The sequence below is a fragment of the Callospermophilus lateralis genome, chromosome 1 (genome assembly GCF_048772815.1).
Source record: "Callospermophilus lateralis isolate mCalLat2 chromosome 1, mCalLat2.hap1, whole genome shotgun sequence".
Classification (NCBI taxonomy): domain Eukaryota; kingdom Metazoa; phylum Chordata; class Mammalia; order Rodentia; family Sciuridae; genus Callospermophilus; species Callospermophilus lateralis.
In genome coordinates this window covers 191879655-191903559 of record NC_135305.1, presented here as the reverse complement: position 1 = coordinate 191903559, position 23905 = coordinate 191879655, and positions in this window count along the sequence as shown.

Genomic DNA, 23905 nt, shown 5'->3' with positions numbered 1-23905 from the left:
TTTGACTCCAATTTTAACACATCAATAACTTTTCATCCTATAGTGACAAACCAGAGCTCTCTAAAAATATATATACAGTATTGAATGTCAGCACTCTGGCAAGTAAACACTGTCAATGTATTTCTGGTCCATCCTGAACTTGTTCTTAATCCAAAAAGAAAGTGATTCATTTTTGCCCTTTAGGAAACAGGAGCAATTTTCATATTGTGAATTCTTGGCAAAGGTCTCCTCTTCACAATAGGTGAGGGGGTGAAATCTGCATTAGGTACCATCTGTCAATTATAAATCCTTCAAAACTAGAAATGACACCAAACTAAAATACATAGTGTGAATGTGGATAATATATTTTACATGCATGATCCTGTTAGGAAGAGGTATCTTCCATAATCCTCATTCTTCTTTCTCAATACCATTTAACATTTTATATTCTCCTACATATCCAACTTCTTTCTTCATAGGACTATTAAAATTAAAATGCTTTGATAAATGTATATTTCTGCTTTCTTAACATGAGTCAATTATTGTTAAATCATTATGGAATGGTAGAAACAAAAAAGCAATAACATGGCCTGTAACATGATTTTTGTCTTTACGGAACATGCATGCGAAAATTAATATATCGGTTACTATGCTTTTAGCTGCAAACCACAGAACTCCAAGGTGTACTTGTAAACATGGTGTACATAAATATGGCATAAGAATATAACCAGTAGACTGAACAAGGAGAGCATATGGCCTCTACTCAGAACCTTTACCTAGGTCTCCTGGTCTCTCATTAAAATATATTGAATGCGGAAGTTTTTATCTCTGAAAACTCAGAAATTCGGGCAGTTCCATGATAGTGCTAACAACTCTCAAGCAAGATAGATAAATAGTTATATATAAAGAAAAAGAGCACATGAGAGACAGATAGAAAGAAAGAAATAGCTTACAGTCATTTTAAGTTCTAAAACTTGCCTAAATTTCATCATTATGTGTTTCCAGTCCCATGCGATTGTCACAGCTTTCAAATGAAGTTTTAAGTTAAAATAGTCTCCCTAATTCAGGAGGCTGAGGCAGGAGGATCCCTTCTGTATAGGAGTTCAAGGCCAGTCTGGGCAACATAGCAAGACTTTTCTCAAAAAAAAAAACAAAGCAAAGCAAACCCAACATTCTCCCCTCCTAACCTGAGGGCTTCTAAAGGCAGGGGATTCGGGAAGACATGAGTCTCAAGTGGCTGGTATTGTCACTGTACTGTGATAACACATGACCCTGTCAATGATGGGAGCTGAGTCTTGGTCTCAGACCTTCTATGGTTTGTGCAAAGCAGGGACCTGTACTTCCCATTCAAAAGTGCAGCGCTTTCTCTCTTTCTGACCATTCCTGCCTCTGCTGTTCTACTTCTTCATCATCCACCCCACTCAGCCTCTCTCAGTTGAGGCCCCTGCTCTTTTGGTGATTCGCCCTTAGACAGGATTTAACCACCCCAGCCTTCTATAACCACCTAAGCTACCCTTCCCCTCCAACCTACATTTAATCCCTGGTGAATTAGTTCAGGAGGTTGCAATAAAAACATACCATAGGCTAGGTGGCTTATAAATAACAGAATTTTTTCTCTGGTTCTGGAGACCAGAACATCCCAAATCAAGATCTGGCAGATTTTCTTTTCTTTTTAGGGAGGTAGTATTAGGGATTAAACCCAGGGGTGCTTAACCACTGAGTGATATCTCCAGCCCTGTTTATTTTATATTTTGAGAGAGGGTCTTGCCAAGTTGCTTAGGGACTAAGTTGCTGAGGCTGGCTTTGAAATTGTGATCCTCCTGCCTTAACCTCCTGGGATCCATGGTTATTATATTGGGAATGGAAGAACAATATCAAGCCTGCATTGGCCAATATCATTTAAAGAAATGCTTTAGGGCTGGGGTTTGTGCTTCAGTGGTAGAGTACTTGCCTAGCATGTGTGAGGTACTGGGTTCGATTCTCAGCTGTGCACAACCACAATTGGCATTAGCAGATTTAACATCCTGGGAGGGGTCATTCCTTAGAAATGGTACATTCTCACTGCCGCTGTACTTCTGGAAGGGACAATCAACCTCCTTCAGACTTCTTTTATAAAGTATCAATCCCATTCATAAAGGCTCAGCTCTGGTAACCTAATCACCTTACAAAGGCCTCATCTCTTAATACCATCACCTTTGGGGGACGGAGGGTGTAGGTTTAATATGTGAATTTGGAGGATACATATTCAGGTCATAGCACTTGGGAAAATCTGCCTCTTCCTTTTGCTCCACAGTCTCTGTGATCCTAGGCCTATACCAACGCGGACCACTCTTCCCTTGCTCCCCACCTCTCACATCGTCAGTTGTCCAGGCAGAAGCACTGCCCCTCTGGTTCCCCTCACTGCAGGCAGCACACAGCAAGGTCTCCTTAAAAACCCTTCCTGTTTACTTGAGGAAAAAAGAGGAAGAAATACTGACCCCATTCCCTTTAGGGATTATTTCTCACCAATCTTTGCATATTCGTGATAATAAGAGTCTCAAGATCTTGCCAGGAGAGCCATGCATTTGCCTATAATCCCAACTGCTCAGAAGGCTAAGAGAGAGAAGGATTGCAAGTTCAGAGACAGGCAGCCTTAGCAATTTAGTGAGGCCCTAACCAACTTAATGAGACCCTGCCATGAAATAAAAAAATAAAAAGGACTGGGGATGTAGCTCAGTGGTAAAATAACTCTGGATTCAATCCTAAGTACCAAATAAAATAAAATAAAATAAAATAAAAATCTTGTAAGGAGAGCTTTCAAAATTGTTTTCATGCCTTGACTGAACCTGAGAAAGGCAGAGTTTCATTGAGTACCCTTCAGTTCATATAAAAGGGAAACTGGGAGTAGAAATTTCAGGTTTGGTTAATGCAGCAAGGCAACCACTCCTGTGCTCTACTTGTTTCTCTGTGGCCCTTTTCAACCTTACAACCCCATGTTGGGCTACTTGTGAGCTGTCCTCAATCCTGGAGGCCCCCATCTCTCTAGGTAGAGTTGAGAATGGGCAGAAAACCCATCAGTCTCTGAGACTGGAGGAGACGCTAGGGGCTTCTGGGGAAGACTCGGCCATTTTCTATAAAATCAGGAAGATGTGAATTAAACTCGACATGATCCAAATCAAAGTCCTAGGAGGCTTTAAAAATGAAGAAATAATTAATGTTTAATGAAAATGTATATTTTCCTTTTTCAAAAATATTAATTTAAAAGGCCACTTTTTAATTTCCTCTTTCTTCCTTTGTGTTATAAACTCATTTAAAGCTGCATCTTTATAATATTGGCACACTGACTCTAAAATGCAAAGGAACTAGAGTTACAGTTTTGGCTAAAACCCAATAGTTTGGCTATGTGCCGTTTATATGTTTTCATTACTTTTAAGCATACTTTGATTGTACTATAGTTTTCTCTTTTAAACCCAATAATGTTATAGAACAGTAATTGGTTTGCTTTTTATACATTTCCAAGTGGTTATAGAATGGAATAATCATACTTTTACTGCTCATGTCACTTTTCCCAATAATCAAAAACTATAATCTTACATCTTCAACTATTTACTTATTTAATGATACTGGGAACTGAACCCAGGGCACTCTACCACGGAGCTACATCCCCAACAGGGTCTCACTAAATTGCCCAGGCTGGCCTTGAATTTGCAATTCTCCTGCGGAAGCCTCCAAAGTAGCTGGGATTATAAACATGTGCCACCTTGCCTAGCTCATCTTCAATTATAATACACAGGAAAGAGATATTCGAGGCTTTCTTTATGCATGATTATATGAGCAATTTTTATAAAACATCATTAGATCTTTGAAAAGGACTTCCCATCTGTTATATATTATTAGAAAGACCATATCTTTAAAAGTAAATGCTAATTTAAATTTCTATCATCCAGGGGCTGGGATGTGGTTCAGTGGTAGACTGCTCCCCAAGCATACACAAGGCACTGGGTTTGATACTCAGCACCACATAAATGTAAAATAAAGATATTGTGTCCACCTAAAACTAAAAACTAAATATTTTTTAAAAATTTATATCATCCAATAGTTATACTTTACCCATCGTTTATCATGAGGATAAGAATAAAAGCTAAGTATTTACTCTCTATTTCTTCCTCTATGCCTTGTCTTATCAAATAGTTTTTCTTTTTTCTTTTTTTTTTTCTTTTCTTTCTTTTTTTTTTTTTTTTTTGGTGAGGGGTGGGGTTTACTAGGGATTCAGGGATTGAACCCAGGGGCACTTTTTATATTTTATTTTGAGACAGGGTCTCACTAAGTTGCTTTCTGCCTTGTTCCTATCAAATATTTTTTTAAAGGTTTTTTGTTTTTTTTTAATATTTATTTTTTAGTTTTCGGCAGACACAACGTCTTTGTTTGTATGTGGTGCTGAGGATCGAACCCGGGCCGTACGCATGTCAGGCGAGCGTGCTACTGCTTGAGCCAAGTGGAAGGAGTTCTGGTTGAGGGAGTTCTGGTTGGTGTGTGGTGTCTCTGGAAGGTCTGCATGGGTGGTGTGGTTATGGTTATGAAACAGATCTTTAATGTTCTTATTTTTCAAAAGAAAGACAATGGAATGTGAAACTTATAAGAACACCAGTAAAATATAATGGACTGGTAACTCAATCTCAAAAACTGTGTCAAAAATTCAAAGATAGGCTGGGCGCAGTGGTGCACGGCTGTAATCCCAGTGGCTCAGGAGGCTGAGGCAGGAGGGTTGCAGGTTCAAAGCCAGCATCAGCAAAAAGCAAGGCGCTAAGCAACTCAGTGAGACCCTATCTTCAAATAAAATACAAAATGAGACTGGGGATGTGGCTCAGTGGTTGAATGTCCCTGAATTCAATCCCCAGTACCCACTGTCCCCCCAAAAAAATTCAAAAGTAGGCCAGGTGCCATGGCATGCACCTGTAATCTCAGCATTTCAGGTGGCTCAGCATTTCAGGTGACAGGATTACAAATTCAAAGCCAGTCTTAGCAACTTAGTGAGGCCCTAAGCAAGTTAGTGAGACCCTGTCTCAAAATAGAAAATAAGGAAGGGTTGGGGATGTGACTCAGTGGTTAATCACCCCTGGGTTCAATTCCTGGTACCCACCCCCCCCCCCAAATGCAAATGTACGAGTCAGTGAAGTACACTAATTTATTTAGCTAGTCAAGTTATATTAATCAATTACCTGCTGTATCTGCACCCAATGCTAGGTGCTGAGGACACAGTAGTGAATGAGGTAGGTGACAATATCCACTCCATTGTAATGCTCACCATCTGTGATTCACGTCCTTCACAATGGAAAATCTACAGATGCTGTTTGTCAGGCAGGAAATATTTTTATTAAAAAAAAAATAAGAAGAAGAAGAATCAAACTCATATTGTTTAAAACCATAAAAAGAACAACACAGAACAAGTAAAAACAGATGGTAGAATCAATACCAAACATAATATGACTATATCACCATTTAAAATAGAGTACTGCATCAAGAACTATATCATTTGGTCTAATTCTCTGATACAATATTTGAAAACCTAAGATTTAAGCAGACCAATAAAAACAGGGCAAAAAAATGTTAGGAGTATTTCTAGGCCCTATTCATTTGAAATATCAATCCTCATTAAAGTGATCTTGTACTTAAGTTGTTCCATAGAGAATAAGGCAAAGTTCTCAAATCATTTTTACTAAATTAGTAAATTGCTGTCAAAACCAAACTGAGAATTTGGCACAATGACATATGCCTGTAATCTTAGCAACTAGGGAGGCTAAGGCAGGAATGCAAGTTCGAGGCTAGCCTGTGTTGAGGGCCACAGCCGAGTTGGGGTGGCACCTGGCATTTTGCCAGAGGGACTGGCTGAGAGGTGAAGCCAGCGAGCCATTAAGATGATGATGGTTAAGTTGAGCCGTGTATTCAATTGTATGTAGACCTCTGCTGTCCGCCTCAGGCGCCCCGCTACTTTGGAGTTCTCGAGGGGATTCCTAGGGAGTTCAAGTTGGTTGGTGAAGTGGTGGTGTAGGGAGTGCCAGTTGGGGTGTGGTGTCGCTGAGAGGGCCTCCTGGGTGGCGTTCGGGGGAGTTGGAAATAAAGTTTGTTCCTGCTTGAGTGGCTCGTGATTTGTGCCCAGCCAGACTGCAGCATTCGGTGGGCAGGGAACACCTGAAGCTTGGGGGTAAGTGAAATTGCTTGCCCCTGAGGGAAGGCGAGAGAATGGGTGACCATTTGAAAAAGCAATGTGTTCTTGCTTTGATTTGTTTTGTTTTTGTTTCAAGCTGCCTGTCCCTAGAACTTTCTCAGGCAAACTGGGAAAAATGGTTGGCTCAAGGTTTGAAGTTGTTCGCCCCTGAGGAAGAGATAGAGATAGACCACAAATGCACATGTCAAGAAAATAGGAAAATTGATACAACGATTTCTTGTTCCGTTTTTGTTTCATTCTGTTTTGGTTTTGTTGTGTGTTATCTTGTTGAGTTGCGTTATCCTTGTAGCAGAAATATGGGGTCAGAAATGAGCAAAAAACAAACAGAAAGAATGTTAAGTAAATTGTTAGAGGAAGGAGGCACCCCAGTAGAATCAAGAACAGTTAGGGCATACGTTGATACAATACAAAAATGTAGCCCATGGCTTTTTAAGGAGGAGTTGTTGAATATATCACAAAGGGACCATGATGGTGAAGATTTAAGGGAAAAGGAAAAGAAAAACCCAAGAACTCTGCCAGTTGGCACATTACCGTTATGGACGTTGGTATGATTTTGTTTGCCTAGTTCAAAGCCTTCAGTTCAGACTATAGTAGAAGATCAAGTAAAAGAGAAGGTCTCTCGAGCTAGTCAGACAGAGGAAGAAAATATAAAGGAGGAAGGCTATCAGGGGAAAAGTTACAACAGGAGACTGCTACTAATACCTTTCTATCACCAGAGGGCGTAAGTGTCCAACCAATAGCTCCGCCTATGGAGACAACATATGCTGGGGGGCCCCCAACCCCCGTAGTTGATAGATGGGATCCTGAGACAGGACCTCAAAGATTGGCATGCCCTGTACTTGAGCAGACAGGAGGGCAGCGAATTCACCGTACTTTAGATTTCAAAACAGTGAAGCAGTTAAAGGAGGCTGTAACAACCTATGGTCCCCAAGCACCCTTCACTGTAAGCATGGTCGAATCCATTACCAACATGGACATGACACCAGCAGATTGGGCTAGCATTTGTAAAGCTGTGCTAAATGGAGGACAATACCTGTTATGGAAGGTTGCCAATGAGGAATTTTGCAAGGAGATGGCTAGGCGAAATGCAGCAGCTGGTTATCCTCAGAGAAATCTAGATATGTTGTTAGGAAAAGGACCTTATGAGGGTAGACTGCAACAAATTGCATATGATCCTGCTATATACTCACAAATTGCTGCAGATGCAGTTAGGGCATGGAAGACTTTACAAGGACATGGAGATTTACAGGGTCAATTATCTAAGGTAATACAAGGAGCTAATGAACGTTACGCTGAATTTGTAGATAGGCTTATTCAAACAGCTACCAGAGTTTTTGGGGATACAGAACAAGCAATGCCATTAATTAAACAGCTAGCCTTTGAACAAGCAAATTGTTGGTGCAAGGAGGCCATTAGACCATGGAAACATGAAGATTTAAACACATATATTAAATTATGTAGAGACATTAATGAACAAGGGCAAGTCTTGGCAGCTGCAGAAGAACAGGCTTTAGATGCCAGGCCAAAAACATGTACAATTGTGAACTAACAGGACATTTTAAAAGGAGTTGCCTCATAGGAGGAGGGTTTAACAAAACTAGGTATCAAAGGGGTAGAAAACTGGGTATTGGCCCACAATACCGTAGAGGGAGACATTGGGCTAATGAATGTCATTCTCAAACCACCATAGAGGGTACTCCGTTATAAAAAAACAGACAAGGACCAGGTGTTTACCCATGATATTGTGGAGAAAAACATTGGAATCCATCGCTGAAAAACGGACAAGGGGGCCCAATGCTCCGGGGCCCGCGACCACAAATATACGGGGCACTGGAGGAACCCAGCAACACCATCAAGGTAGTGCCCAGGACACATTATCCATTAGATCCCTCATCAGACAAACCAGAGGGAGCGCAGGGTTGGACATCTGAGCCTCCACCAGAGCAGTACTAACTCCCGAGATGGGAGTTCAAATCATTCCCACAGGGGTAAAAGGACCTCTTCCCCAAGGAACAGTAGGCTTATTATTGGGACACAGTTCTTCTATTCTAAAAGGACTTATGATAAGTCCTGGGGTAATTGATCCCGATTATGAAGGTGAAATAAAAATTATAGCTAGCTCTCCAAGAGGTATATCAGTAATTTCACCAGGAGATAGAATAGCACAGTTATTAATAATACCCAGCCTACATGATAAATTTTCCAGCCATACTATAGAAAGAGGTTCCAGGGAATTAGGCTCCACAGGTGTAGATTGGGCTATGCTGTCTTTAAATTTATATTCTCGCCCAATGCTAAAACTAAATATTCAAGGACATGAATTTAATGGGCTACTGGACACAGGTGCAGACCTTAGCATCATCTCTCATCAAGAATGGCCGAAACATTGGCCATTACAACAAGCCACTCAGATGCTTCGAGGCCTAGGAGTGGTGACTAATCCCCTTAGAAGTGCAATGGTATTAGATTGGAAGGATCCTGAAGGATATGAAGGAACTATACAGCCATATGTATTCGATCATCATTTATGGGGACGAGATGTCCTAGATCAATTAGGTTTGACATTAACAAATAACATCAATCCAAATGTGCCCACTATTATGGCTAGACAAAGTTTTAGGAAAGGAAAAAGATTAGGAAAACAAGAACAAGGTATAGCAGCACCAATACAAATAGATCAAGGAACAAACAGACATGGATTGGGTTTTCAGGAGGGGTCACTGAGACAATAAAAATTACTTGGAAATCAGAAAGACCAGTATGGGTTCCTCAGTGGCCCCTGACTAAAGAAAAGATACAAGCAGCTCATGACCTGGTCAGACAACAATTAGTGGAGGGACATATACAACCTTCTGTATCTCCCCATAATACTCCCATTTTTGTCATCAAAAAGAAATCGGGTAAATGGAGATTATTGTAAGATTTAAGAGCCATTAATAATGAGATGATTATTATGGGACCTGGTCAATTGGGGATTCTCCAATTGTCTGCTTTGCCAAAAATCTGGTATGTTTTAGCTATAGATATTAAAGATTGTTTTTTTTTTTTTTCAATTCCAATTCATCCTGAGGATAGTCCAACTTTTGCATTTACTATCCCTGCACTGAATCATGAAGGTCCTGATCAGAGATATGAATGGAAAGTACTCCCTCAAGGGATGGCTAACAGCCCAACTATGTGTCAAATTTATGTTAACAAAGCAATCCAGCCACTTAGAAATCAAAATCCTGAACTACAAATGTTTCACTATATGGATGATGTATTTTTAGCACACAAAGATAAAAACACATTGCTAGAATGTTATGCCACACTTACAAATTTATTAAAAAATTATATTCTAGAGATAGCAATAGATAAAGTGCAATTAAATTTTCCAATTAATTATTTAGGAGTTCTATTATCTTCAACCATGGTCCATCAACCAAAAATTCAAATACAAGTAGATCAACTCAAATCACTTAACGACTTTCAAAAGTTACTAGGATACATAAATTGGATAAGGCCTTATCTAGGCATACCAACAGGAGAGTTGGGACCTTTATTTGATATCCTAAAATGTCCATCAGATCCAAATTCACCCCACATGTTAACGCCTAAAGCAAGAAAGGCATTAAAAATCATTGAAACATATATGGAAAATATGCATTTGGATAGAAATGATATAAGTTTGCCCTTATTATTTATTGTACTACCAACAAAAAATATTCCTACAGGAGTATTTTGGCAAGAAGGTCCATTATTATGGATACATTTATCTTATTCTCCTAATACTATTCTTAGTAGGTATCCTGAGGCTGTAGGACAATTAAAACTCAAAGGAATAAAAGCAGCAAAGGGAGTGTTTGGAATTTCTCCCAATAAAATTATTACTCCATATACAATGGATCAAATTGATGAGTTAGCTAATGAGTTAAATACTTGGGTAATATCATGTGCAAATCTAATGTTTCATTTGATAACCATTTACCATCTAACCCTTTGTTGTCTTTTTGGTCTTGGCATCCTGTAGTTTTTCCAAAAATGACAAGAAAAACACCTATCATGAATGCTCCAAATATATTCACTGATGGGTCAAATAATGGTACAGCAACAGTAGTTACCCCTGATCAAACTTTTACATTTTAATACCCAAACAATCAGCTCAAAAGGTAGAGCTTAATGCAGTATTACAAGCTTTTGTGATGTTTAAAGATTCTGTATTTAATTTATTTTCTGATAGTCAGTATATAGTTAATGCTATAGTATCCCTTGAAGATGCTGGTAGGATTTCTCCTTCCTCTATTGTTTTCTCTTTGTTTTCTACTATACAAAGTCTAATCTGGGACAGAAAAGATCCATTCTTTATAGCACATATCAGGGCACATACAGGATTGCTTGGAGCCCTTAGTTTGGGCAATGATTTAGCAGATAAAACTACACATGACATACATATTTTCTCTACACTAGAAGAAGCTACAAATTTTCATAAATCCTTCCATGTCAATGCAAATAGTTTTAAAAAGCATTTTAAAATAACTAAGGAACAAGCTAGACAATAAAACAATGTCAAAATTGTGTGACTTTTTTACCACAAGTTAGTCTTGGAGTCAATCCTAGAGGACTGATACCTAACTGTATTTAGCAGATGGACGTCACACACTTGCCAGAATTTGGAAAATTAAAATATTTGCATGTTACAGTTGATACTTCTTCCGGATTTTTGATGGGCTCCCTTCATGCCAGGGAAAAAACCCTAAAGATATTATAGCTCATTGCTTACAAAATTTTGCCACTGTGGGCATTCCAAAACAGTTAAAAACAGATAATGGTCCTGGCTATACTTTTACCTCTTTTAAACAATTTTGCTCATTATTTGGCATTACTCATATAACAGGAATCCCTTACAATCCCCAGGGACAAGGCATAGTTGAAAGAGCTCATCAAACTATTAAAATGTACTTATTAAAACAAAAAGAGGGAATTGGGAAGGGTGTATATATCCCCCAAAGATAAACTTAAAATAACCCTTTTTATTCTAAGCTTTTTAAATTTGGATTCATCAGGGCTTAGTGCTGCGGAAAGGCATATGTGTCCAAAAAAATGTACATAAGCCCAAGGTACTTTGGAAGGATATTCTAACAGGACAATGGAACTAAAGCGATTTCTACAGACCAAAAAGAAGATGACTTGGCTCAAATCCATAACAGCTGATATCCTTACATCTGCGACAGTGGTTCTCCCACACCTGGAGGCTAATGAATAATGAACACCATTAAAGCCTATTTCAAATGTTAAAAAAAAAAAAAAAAAACCCTTGGGGCTTGCTTGTGGGAATACCTTCAGATCCATTATGCAAGTTACAGGAAGAAGGATGGAATATCAAAAGAAGAGTCAAACCTAGGTGGTGGGCTGGGGATGTGGCTCAAGCGGTAGCATGCTCGCCTGGCATGCATGCGGCCTGGGTTCGATCCTCAGCACCACATATAAACAAAGATGTTGTGTCCGCCGAAAACTGAAAAATAAATATTAAAAAATTCTCTCTCTCTCTCTAAAAAAAAAATCTTTAAAAAAAAAAAAAAAAAAAAAAAAAACCTAGGTGGTAACCAGGATGCTTTTTTTCAATATCTATTTTATTATTGCCCTTTCCCACATCATGAAGTTCTATTTTATTTTTTGACCTCATACAGACCTAGGTTAATGTTTTTCTGATCAGTTCTATTTTTTGACTGTGGAGTTTTTAAACATTGCAATGAAGATTTCACCTATGAAAAGCTGCAAGGCCTTTAGTATTATGTCATGTGTTGTAAGTATTGTATTATGTGTGCACACTTGTGTTTTGTGTTGTATGTCTCTATGTGCATATGTCCATATATCATATATGAGGAGCACTCATGAAAAAAATGGATCCAAATATTTTTTTTATTATTCACATGATTTAAATGGTTTAATTTAAATTAGGTAAACAGCTGTTGAGGATTGTTTTAATATATGAACAAAAAAGGAGGTTAACAGATCTTTTTGTTTACTTTCACCTTTCCTTTTCATTATATGTAATTCTATTCAGGATACTAAATTGTTTAGAAAATTGCTTTCTTTTAGTGCCTGTTGGAATGTTACATAATTTTTTTTTTTTTAGCCATCATTGCCAGAATTCCTATCTTCATCCCAGTACCGGTGAAGACAAAGATAAAACCAAACTACAGCTTCTACGATAGCTATCACAACAAACTATATAAACTGATGCATCAATGAATAATGTAACTCAACAAGTGATGTTCAATCAAGGAATCGATTTACTTTGGGAGGAAATGGACATATTAATAGATTCCTCTGCTTTGAATTGCTTGCAGAACTTGCCTGGACTATGTATCACTTGTATGCATTGTGAACTATTGTTGGTGCAGCGAATTGTGGTAGTGCTGGAGTATCTTTGCTGATGGTGTCATCGGTGGTACAATTTTTCCAAAAGAGCCATCATTTGGCTTGGTGTTGTGGCATTTTGCATCTTCCTCCCTTCTGCTTGTGATGGTCTAAAATTTGGGGGCCAACAGAGGTGAGGCAAAGAACCTCACTCCACCACTGTTATTTGGGGGTCAACAGAGGTGAGGACAAAACCTCACCCCTCCACTGGTATCTGGGTCCAACAGAGGTGAGGCAAAGAACCTCACCCCCCCCCCACTTGTATTTGGGGGCCAACAGAGGTGAGGCAAAGAACCTCACCCCCCCACTAGTGCAAAGGCCTATCCACAAGTATGACTGTATGCTGGACAGGTAGTCAATGACGAGTAAGATCCAATTGCAATGGTACCAATCTAAGACAGGAGGCTGACGCCTTGAGGTCAGCTCATCCGATGACAGGTAAGGACCATATGTAGTATTGGACAACCTAAGACAGGCACGGTCCCTAAGCCACATGCTTGTTGTTTAATTAAACAGAAGGGGGGAGATGTGGAAGGCCACAGCCAGTGGAGTCGGGTGGCACCTGGCATTTTGCTAGAGGGAGTAGTTGAGAGGTGACGCCAGTGAGCCATTGAGATGATGATGGTTAAGTTAAGCTATGTGGGCTGGGGATGTGGCTCAAGCGGTAGCGCGCTCGCCTGGCATGCGTGCGGCCCGGGTTCGATCCTCAGCACCACATACAAAGATGTTGTGTCCGCCAAATACTAAAAAATAAATATTAAAAAAATTATCTCTCTCTCTTCTCTCTCTCTCTCTCTCTCTCTTTAAAAAAAAAAAAAAAAAAACAAACTTAAGCTATAGACCCCTGCTGTCCACCTGGGGGGGGGGTGTGCCCACTACTTTGGAGTTGCGTTTGGGAGTTCGAGAGTTGGTTGGTGAAGTGCCCTGCAGGGAATTCCGGTTGGGGTGTGGTGTCCCTGAGACGGCCTCATGGGTGGCATTCGGGGGGAGTTCAGAAATAAAGTTTGTTCCTGCTTACGTGGCTCATGATTTGTGCCCAGCCAGACTACGGCAAGCCTGGGCAACGTAGCAAGATCCTGTCTCAAAATAAAAAATAAAAAGAGATGGAATAGTAGCTTAGTGGTTAAGTGCCCCTGATGTCCCTCCCCATTCAGGGAATGGGGTGAGGTGGGGAACAATTGATGTACAACTCCTAAATAATAGATTAGCATGGAGAATTCAACAATGCAATTTGCACATATTATATGGCTATAGAGAATTCACTTCAGAAATGTAAAATTAAACATTAGAGAATCTGTTAGTAAAATTCACAATAATGATGGATTAAATTGTGAATATTATACTATTTTATTTAGAAAGTAGGGGGGTACAGAGCTGGGGGTAGGAAACAAAGGGTCACCTAGGGGATTTTTTTAGAATTATGGAAATGTTCTGTATCTCAATTGTGCTGTTAGCTATATAAATGTATATGTTGGTCATAATTCATCAAACTGCACACCTAAAAAGGGTAAATTTTTACTATATGAAAAGTTTATCATAATTAACTTGACTTAGCCAGGCACAGTGGTGCGTGCTTGTAATCCCAGCGGCTTGGGAGGCTGAGGCAGGAGGATCATGAGTTCAAAGCCAGTCTTAGCAACAAAAGCCAGATGCTAAGCAACTCAGTGAGACTCTGTCTCTAAATAAAATACAAAATAGGGCTGGGGATGTGGCTCAGTGCCCCTGAGTTCAATACCTGGCACAAAAAAAAAAAAAAAAAAAGAGTATATATGGAGGTATGATACACATTTTTTAGAACATTTCAAATCAAGAATCAAACTTAAACACAAACGTGTTTCAGTCTAACAACTTGAGTTCTAGAGATTTGTTCCAAGGAAATAATGGGCCAAAGTACATAAAGATGTTTATGTGGGCTGGGATTGTGGCTCAGGGGTAGAGTGCTTGCCTAGCATGTGTGAAGCACCAGGTTCGATTCTCAGCACCACATACAAATAAATAAATAAAAATTAAAAAAAAAATAATACTTATTTAAAAAAAAAAGATGTTTATGCAATGGTGTTCATTGTGGTGTCACTTACAACAGGAAAATTGAACTGATATTTATAAATTTATATTTTACATATGTATATATTGTACATGTTATATATAACATGTAATATGTGCACAACATGCATGTAAATATGTTTTGTGTGTGTATGTGTAATTTTATGCACAAGTATGTCAAGAAAGTTATACAAAAATATAGTTAAGGTGTTCATTCAAATTAGTTTAAAATTATTATCTCCAATGGTAGGGCAAGTTCAACCATCAGCAGCTCAAACAAGTCCTCAGAAGTCCAGATTCTTCTCTCTCTGGCCTGTTGCTTGAGCACTGGGTTCCCTAAGAAAATTTCCCATATGGTCCTAAGATGGTGTCAGAGACAATCAGGCTATTTGCTTCCTTATTCTAGAAATGTGAAAGCAAAACTTCCCTCCCAATCATTGACTCTAATTAAATCTTTCCTTTCTGTCTCACTGGGCCAGTAGCATCCCCAAAGAAATGACACATACTGGCTGGCTTAGACTAGATCAACTGTCCCCCAGGCACTGGGGCTGGGACAACTCAAAAATAAGGAAAACTAATCCATGGTGATAGAAGCCAAAATGTGTTTACCTTGGGAGGCAGTGACCAGGAAGGGGATGGGGAGCTTCTGGGGCTTAGGCAATACTGGATTTCTTAACACAGATGTTGGATATACAAATGTGTTCCACCTGGAAAATGGATATATTTAGGATATATGCACTTTCTGTGAGTATTATATTTCAATTTTTAAGATTTACTCAAATCATGATCAGAAAATACAAGTATAGTTTTTTAAGTTCTCTTAATGGATGACATGAATACTTTTGGCTGTTATTGTCTTATCATGGGACCTCTTTAATTCCCTGTTACAAAACTGAGGTAGAATTAAAAAAAAAAAAAAAAAAAAAGAAAGAAAGAAAGAAACCAACCCAGTTCCCAATCTACTATTTAATTCAGCTCCACAAGCCCTTTCTCTCACTTCTTATCCCATATTCCTCCCTTCAACCCTTCTGAGTCTCAATTCACTCATCTGGATTGTTCTTCCCCACCCCACCCCGCCCCCACTTAGTGTGATAATTAAGCCTGCAGTGGATTTGTGCTCCATCTCTGCAACTTGGTAGTAGTCTAACTTCAAGTAATTTGCCTTTCAGTGTCTCAGTTTTCTCATCTGTAAATGTTTGTAAATAATAGTTCCTGCATCAGAGAGTCCTGATGAGGATTAAATCAGCCAAAAGACTTCAAGCACTGAGAGTAGTGAGCTCACTGGATGACCAGGACTGCACCAATTCTATGACAAACCTTTTACTTCTTGGAAATTCGGGTGCATTCTACAATCTGTAGTGTCCTATGATCACTATTGATTGGGCAGCAGTTGTCCATAGATGTCCCTGCCTGTGCCTATAGCTTCTATTTTCCTCTCCATATGTGCATGAGTGAAGTATGAAAAATAACACTTTGCCTAAGTAAGCAGTTCTTTCAATAAGCATAAAATTAGGGGCTGGGGATGTTGCTCAAGTGGTAGCGCGCTTGCCTAGCATGCGTGAGGCCTGGGTTCGATCCTCAGCACCACATACAAACAAAGATGTTGTGTCCGCCGAAAATTAAAAAATAAATAATAAAAAAATTCTCTCTCTCTCCACTCTCACTCTCTCTTTAAAAAAAAATAAGCACAAAATTAAATTTCTAGAGGCAGCTTTTTTAAAAACAAAATTTCATGGTAAATACAAAGGTTTGAATCAATAAGTGGCATTTTAGAATTGATGAAATGTCTTCAGAAAAAAAAAAACCTTCAGTTTTCTAGCACTATTTTATTTCAAAAGCATTTTCATGCACTATTTGACTTTCAAATTATATTTTTAAATGGCCAATTTTCAACTAGGTACTTTTCTGTGATGTTTAAAGCTTCCCTAGGATATGGGCAACGGAGACACTTTCCAGAGATGCAGAGCACAGGGATCAAATGCTTCCTCATCCCATGCTTCCTTCTAAGAATGTGTTCTTCCTCTCTTCCTACTGCCACTCCCAGAGTACTCACAGGCACAGAACTGGGCATAGGGTATTGCCCAGGCCTTCTCCTGGCTACTACTTCCCTATTGCTGTCTCTGCCAACTTCAGAAAAGGTTCGCCAACCCCTAAACTCATAAGATCAATTATTCTCCATTTTGAATCCCATCCCCAGAAATTCTGATTTAATTGTTCTAGGGTGATACCTGGGCATAAGGATTCCCCCCATACTCCGCCCCACTGCTGCCCCCCCCACACACACACTCAGTATTGGGGATTAAACTCAAGGCCTTGTACATGCTAGGCAAATGCTCTACCACTGAGCAACATTCTCAGCCCTGGTCATCATAATTTTCAAGAACTCCCCAGATGATTTTAATATACAGCTCAAACTGGAAACCACAGCGTTACCGGTTTAATTACTTTCTGATGTTTTCTTTTTTGCTGACCTGATGCTATCTACTACTAGGACGTGCCAACGTGTCCCCCCCAGCACCGTGCAGTTCTGTGCCCCAGCATCCCTCACAATGGCTAATATTTATTAGTATTTGATAGTGTTGAAGAGACTGAACGAGGCTTAATGCATGGTTTCTACGGAGAAGCATTGGGAAGGTCAGCATGTTCAAGAGTTGCCATTGGGGACAAGGGGAAATCAGGATGATCCTGATTTCCCTGAATCTTTGGCAGCCGCGATATCCTGGCCCGCATCTGGCTAACTCCATCTCCGCCCCCTACAGCCAGGCCAAGCGGGATGTTAATGGGGCTGATGACCCCCTCTAGATCCTCCTCTTTGATCTGACCTCTGGCAGTTTTGGGACTGTCTAGCAGATCACTCCCCCGCCCACTAACCATTGGAGCACGGGGCAGGGTCCAAGAGCTTGTTTACCCACTTCTGGTGTCTCAGAAGACAAACTATGAGGGATCTCAGAGAAGGGGAAACTCCTACAGCGAGACCCAGGTGGGGTTCAGCACACACAGAGCAAGGGGGCGCTGCGCCTGCCGCGCAGCTCCGGAGGCGCGTTTCCGGAGGCACGGAAGAGCCGGCTGCAGACTTGCCAGAGGACTGCAATGTGGGTCTGCGTTGGCGCGCGCGCTGCTGCAAGGAAAGCCCCCAAATCACCAAACCTATGTAAAATTTTAAAAGCGTTTCCCGCCAATCATGTGCCCGGGATATGCTGAGGTAGCCACAACTCCGACATCTCCAGGAAATAACTTCAAGATGTATTTTAAGTGGAAAAAAAAGAAGTGTTTAATAGAGTGTAAAAAAGCGTGCCAATGAGAGGGAGACGGATAAAGCGTTCAGGTGCAAATATGTACTTACTGGTGCAAACATGTAATAGCACCAGAAAGACACCATTAGAAACTGATCGTGTTTGCCTTAATGTCAGAGAATTGGGATGCGTGAGACGTTGTGACCTCGTGACTTAAACAAATTAACTTATGCAAGTATATTTTAAGTATATACTGGTTTTAATTACATAATGTATGTTACATACAATATGATCTATTGTGATATGTTCGCTAGTTGGTGTAGTCAAGGGCATAATAGTCATTGTCCTGGAGATTGACATGAGATACAAAAGACAATCAGCGTGAAAGGCAAAAAGGGAGAGAGGGAGGGAGGGAGGGAGGGAGAGAGAGAGAGAGAGAGAGAGAGAGAGAGAGAGAGAGAGAGAGAGAGAATGAGAATATTTAGAATCCTCTCTCCCATGTCCTTCACTCAAGACAACCCGGAATAGTTGGTGTTTATGGGGACCGTGACAAGGGAAAGTGATGCTCAACAACCCGAGTGCATTTGGAGAAATAAGCCACCATGGGCGCAGAGGTGGGGAGGTAGACACCCTCGCCACCATTCTGCGCCTAAGGGTAAGCGCCAGGAACTCAGCGTTGGGCACCGAACGCCTGGGTTCAAGCCCCAGCCTAAAACTGGCATTTTCCCCCTCTTGGGCAGCGTCCACCAGAGAATGGCTGGGAGCGATTGTGCGTCGTAGCGGTGCGTTTGCCAGGTGCCCAGAGTCTTAAACGAGATTCCTTTGCGGAGTTATTGGTCTCTGTAATCTCAAATGCTCGGTCCCAGGGCTGCATGATGCGGGATTAGTAAAATTGCGAAGGGCCCTAGAATAAACGAAGAAGAGAACTGAGAAACCTTCTTATTTCCCCGCCGGTGCATAATTCAAAGGCTTCTCGCGGCTGCGGGGAAGGCAAGAAGCATCCCCATTGTCCCCCCAGCCCCAGCCCCAGAGTGAGCCTTTTCGTCGGAAGCGAGGCCACCGAGACCCCAGGCCAGGAATGGGAGGAGTGAAGGGAGGGTAGGGTGGAGAAGAACCGGCTCTTACTTCGCCCTAAACTTGGGGCCCAGAGATCTCATTTTTCCTGTTAAAGGTTTCGGAGTTCCCAGGAGAGAGGGACACCTCCCCCGCTTCCGGGTCTGTCTGGACGTGTTACTCACACGTTGTAATCCTCCAGCAACTTATCCTCCAGCTTCATGTTTTTAAAAAAATCTATAAAATGGGTTTTCTTCTCTACAGTGGAGACGAGGAAAGCATCTGCCTTGGAGAGGTGGGAATGAGAGCTTAAATGGGATAAGGAATGCCAAGGACTTGGCCCAGCACTTGCTTGTAGACAGTGGTCCACCCACACTGTAGTTATCCCAAGCCAGGATGACAGACTCAACCCCAATACTGAGGTTTAGAGTGCACTTAAGCAGCCTGGCTTTCTCCAAAGAGATTCATTCTAAGGCATGGGCACTGAATGCCTTCCACTCGCCTCCTCCAAAGCCCAAAGCCACACAGAGTGTTCTTTCCATCGCCTACCTCTGAGCCTACCCCCCGCCCTCCAAAAAATAACAATCCACACCCAACCACACTCAAGCATACTTGACCCTTCCACTGGGAGCTTTGCAACTCAGATCTCCTGGATTCAAATTCTGGGCTACCATTTTTTAGCTGTGCGCTTTGCACAAGGGCCTTCACCTCTCCAAGCATCCCTTTAGTTTAGCGGAGGGGGGTGGAGATTGATTGTAAAAGCAAAACAGAGGGCCTAAACTATGGTCAGCAACTTTTGTTTTCCTCTTTGGGTTGTGGATTTGAGGATAAATTGCGTTCTTCAAAAGTCAGCTCCAAAGGATAGCAAAATGATTCCAAGCTGCTCTTTGCTCCCTAGATACTCCTTTCCTTTGGATCCTTCTTAACCTTGACTCATGGTTAAGCCACCCAGGTTTGCGGGGCTTGGAGGCTTCCTTCAGACTTCCCTCAACAGCATCCCTCCGTGGTGGATCTTGCTCTGCACTGGTCCTCTCGATTTGCAGATGCTGTCACCAAGGCCTCAGTGGACACCCACAGCAAGGTGACCCAGATGGTGTCTTTTTCTGGACTTCCAGTTCGAGATACCTTCTCCTGGAGCAAGAACCCGCCCGAGGCTTCTGCATACCCACTTAACTCCTTCGTGGTCGGGTGTTAAGCCGAGGTGGTAGAGAACAAAACCCGAGCAAACACTCTATTTTCTTCCGCCAGAACGGCAAAATCCCGGCGGGGGAGCGTGAGCAGAGCCAGCGAGGCGCTGGGAAAAACAGAATGCTAATGCCAGCCTGAGGGGGCGGAAGGTGCTGCAGGGGTTAGGGAGCCCCCACCGCCTGCCTTTGAAGTGCACCTTTCCAATCCGGCTCACTGGAAGGGCACCTGATGCCTCCTCCACCATCACCACCTCCACCTCCCGGGGGAACAGAAAAGAGCTGATACAACAACTGAGTATTCTCAGTTTCTGACTTATTACTGCTTCCTACTTGTGGTTCACGTTGTTTTTGACTGGTTTGCTTCTGGTTCACGTTGTTTTTGACATGATTGCCCATCGGTCAGGGAATCGCCGCCCCATCTCTTAGCAAGAAGGGCAAAAAGTGTCATAGGAAGACCTTACACCTTCCCAGGTACTAGATGCTATTCCATTTGCTTTGTACTGGGCGAGCTATTATCATTACGGGGAGAGGGGTTAAGGAGCTTACCCAGACTCACAAAGGTAGTAAAAGAAAAAGCCACAAAAGCCTGTGATTCTTGAATACAATATTCTGCTTTTCTCTTAAAGAGTCTGAAAATGGAAACGTTTAAGGAATAATCTCTCTGGGCTTTTCCTTTTTAGTCCATCCTTCCTCCTCTCCTCTGGTTATCTGAAGGACTTAGTTATTTCTGCCAAGCAATTCCCTCAACCCAGCCTTTCCCTCTCCCCATTTCTCACATAGGGCCTGGATAAAGATTCCCGCTGCCCCTGTCATATTGAAGCCTTGGTTCAACAGGATTGGATTCTGCCCACCTGTTGTGTAGACATCCTGCACACCTGTATAATAGGGGTGCCTTCTGTTGAAACATTAATTTTCATAGACTCTGCCAACCCTGTTAGTGATGTGCAATTGATTTATATTCAGGGTACTATTTCTTCTTGGATATGTGGTGGATGTTCCCCTTAATCATTGTGCTGAAATTCTGGCACAATTTTTTCTCACTCTTTTCTATTTTCCTATGCCCTCCAAAAAGCTGTGCCATAATGGTTGTTGGGGTAGGAGAGGTCTAGAAAAGATGAAAAATGCCTTTTAAAACCTAAAATGGATGAAAATGCCAGATCATTAATTTAAAAGGATCTGTGTTTTCTTTTTCTTTTAAGGGAACAATAGGATTTCCCCCCTTGTCTTCATGGTTATAAAGCATAAACCCTGACATTGTCCTTGAGCTGGCTGTCATAGCACACAGATACAGTAACCCCTTTTATTCAACTAACAGATGAACACCTACTAAGTGCCAGGTAGTTCAAGGTCAAAAAGTAACCAAGACAGATGGAGCCCCAATGTAACTTTCATGCTTGAGTGTAGCAATAATTAACCAAATATTTCCATAATATACTTTTTGAGAATATTTTACTTTTTTACCTCCTGTTGGGTTTCTTATTATTTGTATGAATACATGTGTTTCCAAAAATGTAATGAAGAATAAAATGATGACAAAATAATGTCATAAAATGATGACAAAATGGCAGTTAAATCCAGATATACACTTGCAGTTTAAATACTTTCATTAAAAAAAAAAAAAAAAAGGTAATCCAAATTATGGGCTGCTGCCAAAGACTCTTGATTTAGTGTTCATGAAAAGACAATTTTTTTGGTAATAAGCAACACTTTCAGTATATTTACTAATTTATATTCCAGGATTACTTCTCCTTTTCACATTTTAATAGTGAATAACAATCACACTTAGCAATTTAAATATATGGACTGATAACCAAGTTAATACTTTAACTTGGTCATTTTGTTTGAAAAATATAATGAATTTAAGATAATCCTTTTGCCTTACACATTTGTGGGTCTGGTGATTTTATTTTACTTTTTTAAGTAAGTAATCAAGTGTATTTTGGTGTCACATTGAAATATAAGTTCTCTAAATTCTTACAAAAGTGAAACTGTATTGGTGAGAAGATCTTGCTGTTGTCAGCAGAATCAAAACTACTTGTTCTTGCCAAAATGTTTTGTCTTATAGGGTTCGGGGATAGGTAGGTAGGTGGATCTGAAGCAAAAGAAAGAAACTTGAACAACCTTACTATGATGAAAGTTCCTTCCCCTTTTGGAAAGCAAAACAGAGTTGGCAGATCTGGCCACCAGAGAACAAAGGGCCAAAGAGTGAACCTGAGACGTTGAAATAAAATGTAACATCAACAAAGAAAGGGCCATAGATAAATAGTAAAAGGACCAACTTGCCACAAAAAACCCATTGACGTTTTCCCAGAGTCCAGGCAAAACACTGGTGACCGGTTAATGTTGGAATGTTTTCCTAGGGTTAAAAGGAGAACCGGCAGCAAGTCTGTTCGGAGTTTACAAAGTGTTTGAATAACACGGATAGTGTTTTGATAACACTTTTTTAGTGGGGTTGAAAATAATAGAATTTATTGGGACTTTATATGGGCCCCCTTGGTTGTGTGGGAGTAGGGCAGGGGTGGATGGGAGGCAAACCTCATATCATTACCCTCATCTGTTAACCCACCTACGTAATTTATTCATACATGGGTGTATATATTTGATGCATAATGGTCTTCCTTCAACCAAATGCTTCTCAGTTCTGCTTTTAAAAGACACATGCTTTTATAGTGGTTACCTTTCAAGAGGAGAAAGGTAGAAAGAGGTCAGCTGGTCAAGTCGGCAAAAACTTCGTGTGTTATTAGAATAAGTTGGTGGCCATGAAGTGATGTTATTGCTTGGAACAAAGAGAATGAGATCTTGGCCCTGGCTTCCTTGTAGCCCTCAAAGTTTCCTGCTTGCTCCTTCTCAGGCTGGAAGGTGAAAGATTTGAGTTAATCCAGCCAGCATTTGGATCTGGGGTTCCAAGGGGTCTCCATGTTTCCTCCCCAGTGTTGATGTTTTTCTTCCACGTATTCCAATACACTGTCAGTTGAGCCACATAAAACCAGGCACCTTTCAATAAATGTCTCATTTGGATTTCATGAAGCTTGGGGTGTAATTGAAATCAAACAGCAAACAGCCTGGAAGGCTCTGTTATTTGCCCACCCAATCTAAGCAGGGTGCTGTTTGACATGTTTGCTGAGGCCATGTCTTTGGTTTTCTTTTCTGTTCCTATTTTCTAGAAAAGAGTGCTTGGATTTTTAAAGTGTGGCTGAAACTCAGGAAAACATTTTTTTTTTAAATGTTTCTTTCCCCAGTTATAAGTATTATTGAACCAGCAAAAGGAAAGTCCATTCCAAGTAGGAAATCACAGATTTGTTAATCTATAACTCTCCAAGAATATTGGGCTAGTATATTCCATAGGTTAAAAAAAAAAAAAGTAATTAGTTAATTAACAGAACCATTGAATGAGATTTGTCTCTATGCAACCAGAAACTGTTATCTGAAGTTGTAATCGCTTTTTTATTATTTTAAAGAGGAATCTGTAAATATATGTGCTTATAAATGTAACATTATAATAGTATTTATTGCATATCTCTCATGCAACCAGAAAATATTATGTGTAGTTGTAATCACTTTTTTTATTATCTTAAAGAGGAATTTGTAAATATATGTGCTTATAAATGTAATGTAATATAATAATATTATTGCATATTTCTCATGTTCCAAAAACTTAGGTCCCAGGATAGTTTTGCAAAACTCCTATTTTGATTCTCTGAATTTGTCTTTGTTTTTCTATTTGTAAAATGCCTTAGATTGTGGGTAAAATAATAGATTAACTGGGGAGGTGGGGAAATATAAACTATAACTCTCAGTCCAAGAAG